We start from the raw sequence: 5122 nt of genomic DNA, 5'->3' as shown, positions 1-5122 counted from the left end.
AAAAACTTCCTGATATTAAACAAAGTTTAAATATGAACAATGCTGTCCCCTGGATGGAGGAGACAAGGTTCCTTCTGTAAAGTATCTGTGACGACACACTTTACAGGACTATTTGTAAGAATTAATTGAGTAACTCCATGAGAACTTGCTTTAATTTGTAATTTTGGTAATCACCTATTTGATTTCATAGGATGATTCCCAATATAACTCTTAAGAAAGTTCCAACTTGTAAAATGAATACTTGTTTACAAAACCACATTAACAAGTTTACATTAAAAATCAATGAGAACCACCATCAAAACTGCCTGCACTTTCCTTGTTCATCTATCCCTTTGCCCCCTTTCAATAAGCTTATTAAGTACATGCCATCCCAATGCTATGTGCTGATATTATAGAATCAAGTGAGATGCAGCTGTGACTCAATAGAGACAACAATAACATAGCAAAAAGCATATGCACACATAATATAAGTGTGCAGTCAGTGGTATAGGGATATGGAGTAGATGTTCAGAAAGACCCAGTGCTTGCTACAGTATGCAGTCCTGCACATGTAGTTGTCAGAGCCATGTAAGTCTGTATAAGCCAGGAGAAGCAATGATTTTCATCAGTTATAGAGACTGAATGCCAGGGAAGTTTGCAAAGAAGGTAAGCGAGAGTATGAATCATACAGATCTGGGACTACATCTCTCCTCTTCCACTCCTTGGGTGATCTTCTAAGAAAGTTTATACCTATCAACACCAATTTTTTCCCTGATTAGCAGGTTATTATTTTTTAAAGGACTTTGTATAGTTTGCCAATCATATAGGAAACACTAGTCAAAGTAGTTTAAATGTTCAATTTTTATGTCTGTGTTATTTGAGACTAGTTCATTAAAAAGTAAAAGCATTTCCAAAAGGAAAAGCTTTTTCTAATATTGGGCAAACAATAAATATCTACTACCTTTATCCTCCAATATTATATTTTGTAGTAGCAAGGAAGTGTATCAAACTTTGATTTTCTTGATGTTTTCAAATAAGAGTGAGTTTTTACGAATCTTCTAATCTTATATGACAGTAACGAGCACATCTCTGAAAATGAAGTTTCCTTGGAATGGTTGACTTTTATTTTTAATGTTTTAAAAATCTTATTGCCATGATAAATACATATCAAAACATTGACGTCTTGGAATTATGCATGTGGAAGGAACTTAGAGGTCATCAGATTCAAATTCTTCATTTTAGAAAGGAAGAAACAAGAGCTGCAAAGTTGCATGACATGTTCTGGGCCACTCTCATACTTAAAAGGAAGATGAACGCCTTGCATAACATTTTTGTAATTATCCTTCAGTGCAAAGCCTAACTGATATGTTAGTGTTAAAAACAAAACAAACAAACAGAAACCAAGAAAACAAAGAGCATCCATTCCTAATCTCTAAACTGTCAGTGAAAAGGTTGTTCTCCTACGAAGGCTAGATTCAGTTCCTACCTCTACCTTGCTGAGAAGATAGACAACTGCAGGGTGTATTTACATGAACATGGTCTCAAGAAAACCATTGTTTTAAAATTACTACAGACTAATAAATGCAGTATATTATCAAGCAAATTTAATGTGTTCGAAAGTCTGTTGACATATTTTCAAACCAAAGAAAAAAACATAAAAAGCAGTAAGAGAAGTTATCTTTTTAGAAAGTGTTAAAAGTTTGTAGTCCCGGCCCTCCCTGGTGGCACAGCGGGTTAAAGCACTGCACTAAGAAGCTTAAGCCAATTCCGCATGAGTTCCATCCCCGCCCGCCCCCGAGGAGATCCACATGGCGTGGCAGACCTTTCCTGATCCGCCGGCTGCTCCCCTCAGCAGTGTACTTCGTTGATCTGCCTGTTCTGCTCCCTGCTCTGTTTCTGTTGAATCCTCTCACCCTCTGCATCTCTGGCCTGTACCCCAGTTCTGTATGAACAAAATAAATAAATCTTTAAAAAAAAAAAAAAACTTTGTAGTCCCATCCTAATTATTGTTTCTAACTGAGGCTGGGAAAGATGATTACAGAATGTGCTGACTGATGTCAATGATTATGTTTTTAGCCTCTTTGCAAGTAGAGTTTAGAAAGCTAACTTGAGAGATGAATTCACATGAGGTACGCAAAGAAAGATAAAATACAGGCATTCTTTTTGCTGATGTGTTAACAGAGGAAGGAGGATCTAAGGTTGATGTGAAAGCAGCTCCCCAGTTGTGATAGAGGCAGCAGGATTTGGGGGTCAGGAGTGCTCAGGTTTGAGGTGTGATTATGAGAATTCTTTTTGATATTCCAACCTAGAGTTTGTTCTTTGATTTTTCACTGGTCAATGAACTTTCTAATAGCGTTTAAAAGTCCTTCCTTCTTAAACCAGTTAGGGAATACTGTTATCTGCAACTAAGAATTCCGAGGAATAGACATGTATTTAAGGAAAATTTTTAAACCCAGTAATTTTAGGGAATTGGTTCTTCTTCACTCATGAAAAGAGTAATTTTATATGTTCAATTTCACATTTATAACATTTTTGTTTGTTATGTTTTGGGGAAATAGCTGAATGAAGAACACAAGAAGATTTTTATACTAAGGAAAAGGATGACTGCTTTTTGGGAGTGTGGAAGGCTATATAAATTGTATTTTATATATTACTATTCTTAAAAGCTCATAATTAGGCAAAGGCATACTACCTGAACACACACAAACATTAGAGTTTATTTTTTCTTTGTTTTTTGTTAGTGATGTTCTCTTTTATAATAATATTATATTTTATAAAATATAACAATATAGTAAATGTAAACTAAATGTGTATTATAATAAATGTGTGACTCTACAACAGAATAGTTACATATGTATAAAGACCACAAGCATTTTATACATTAACAGTTTGAAGTATGTCAGAAATGATACATAAATGGAGTTTAAAGAAATGTATTGGGGTCTCCCTGAGGGCACAAGGTGTTAAAGCACAGCAGTATGAAGCAAATTGCAGCCACTGTGGCAGAAGTTCCATCCCCAGCCAGGGAGGTGACCCACAAGGCCCTGTGACCTCTCCTGTCTCCTCACAGGTCCCCTCAGCAATGTATTTCACTCAGTTCACTAGTCCTGCTTCCCACTCCATCTCTGGTGAATCCTTTCACCCCCACACCTCTGGCTTATACCCCAGTTCTTCTATGCATAGATAAATCTTTTTTAAAAAGGAATGTACTAATATTTAAGATGAATACAATATACAATAATGTCCAAAATACTTTAAGTTCTTATTTTATGACTGAAGAGTAACTAGTTCAAATGAAGACTTCATAAGACTGAGAAGGAAAATTTTAAATGTAATTGTTTCTTCCAAATTTGTAATCCAAGCCATTAAAACTTTTTTTTTAAAAGATTTATTTATTTGTACATACAGAACTGGGGTACAGGCCAGAGGCTCAGGGGCGGTGAGAGGATTCACCAGAGACAGAGTGGGGAGCAGAACAGGCAGATCGACGAAGTACCCTGCTGAGGGGAGCAGCGGGCGGGTCAGGAGAGGTCTGCCACGCCATGTGGTCACCTCCTGGGCAGGCGGGAATCGAACTCATGTGGAAGTGGCTTTAGCTTCTCAGTGCAGTGCTTTAACCCGCTGCGCCACCAGGGAGGGCCCCAAGCCATTAAAACTTAAAGCCTCAAGTGCTTAGTGGAGGTGCTGGATAGTTATGGTTCCTTTATGAAAGCCTGAAATAATACAAACTGATTTTGAAGACTTACTGGCATGTCAAATGGCATGTCCAAATTCAGCAGAATCAATGGATTATTTAACTTCTTGGAAGGTGCCTGCGAAACAAATTTCTGAGAACTCGAATTTGAAATCTTGAAAGGCACAGAGGCCACAAAGGACTGTTTGGATAGGGACCAGGATCTGTTCATTTTAATTAGGTCTTTCAGCATTTATAATGTAAGTAATTTTATTTTTATATTTTTAAAAGATTTATTTATGTATACAAGAACTCCGGTATACGCCAAAGGTGTGAGGGGTAAGAGATTTCATCAGAGACAGAGTGGGAAGCAGAACAGGCAAATTGAAATACACTGCTGAGGGCAGCATTGGGCAGGACAGGAGAGGTATGCCCCACCATGTGGTCCCTCCCTGGTGGGGAATTGACTTCCTGCTGCAATGGCTGCAGATTGCTTCATACTGCTCTGCTTTAACCTGTGTGCCACCAGGGAGGACCTAGTGTTAGTAATTTTAAATGTTCCTAAATTTTGTCCATCATCAGCCTAGAGCTAGGAGATTCTTCTGAGTGAATTTGGGAATGGCAGGAAGCTCCCCAGGAGAGGGCAGCATCATACAAGAGGCCAAGCCCATGGTGGGGGAGGGGGGTGAGGACCCCAGGATAGTTCAAAGGAATGAGAAATAAAAGACATAGAGGACAGCTTCCCTGGGGTGTCAGAAATGGAAGTCAGAAAATTGCCAGGGAGAAATTGGTGCAGCCCAATAAACATTTAATTTAAGAAGGATGGATGATAGACAAGGATGATTGCCTGCCATGGTGACTATTTTCTTAAGAGTGAAACTGCAAATACCTTGCAGTCTGTTAAAAAGCAAGGGCACTGATAGGAATGACAAGGTAACATATTTGGTATATATTGTTCTGGAAAGTTCCAGACTTGTGCCTCACAGAATAAAAGATAGAATCTTAGGGTTTTAGTGCCAGTTCAGGTCCAATCTTTCCCTAAAGGGATTCACTCTGAGGTAACAGCTGATGGAGAAACATTTGGTTCCTGAAGAGAACATATTCCTGATGCTGATGGAAGACTGTTAAGACAATAGGGGGAGGAGGAGTAAGCAATATCAAACAGAAACAAAAGGGACAGAGAATGGATGGTTGAACTGGAGTGGGGAGGAATAAAGAGAAATAGCCAGAGTAGGAATGTTTAATTTGGTAGGTGAAAGTTACTAACACTCACTGATTCAGTTATGGGATAACAGGGGAAGACTACAACTAAATTTTTTCTTTTTCATTATGCTTTTTCAAAAAAATTTTCTGTTTTCCATGGAAGCAGCCCAAATGCACAAAAGTAGATGACTGGATTAGAAAGATGTGGTACATATATACAATGGAATATTACTCAGCAACCAAAAAAGAGAAACACATGTCTTTTGC

At 38.1% G+C, this 5122-nt stretch overlaps 1 protein-coding gene across 5 annotated transcripts in view; it reads right to left on the bottom strand.

The window, feature by feature from the left end:
* Positions 1 to 5122, bottom strand: part of MAP3K19 (mitogen-activated protein kinase kinase kinase 19) — a 33657-nt gene that overhangs the window by 18136 nt on the left and 10399 nt on the right. The gene's annotated exons all lie outside the window — the stretch shown is intronic.

This window comes from Condylura cristata, unplaced genomic scaffold (assembly GCF_000260355.1).
Source record: "Condylura cristata isolate star-nosed mole 26May11 unplaced genomic scaffold, ConCri1.0 scaffold00002, whole genome shotgun sequence".
Classification (NCBI taxonomy): Eukaryota; Metazoa; Chordata; class Mammalia; order Eulipotyphla; family Talpidae; genus Condylura; species Condylura cristata.
The sequence above is the reverse complement of the archived record's forward strand: the minus strand, read 5'-3'. Positions and strand labels throughout refer to the sequence as shown.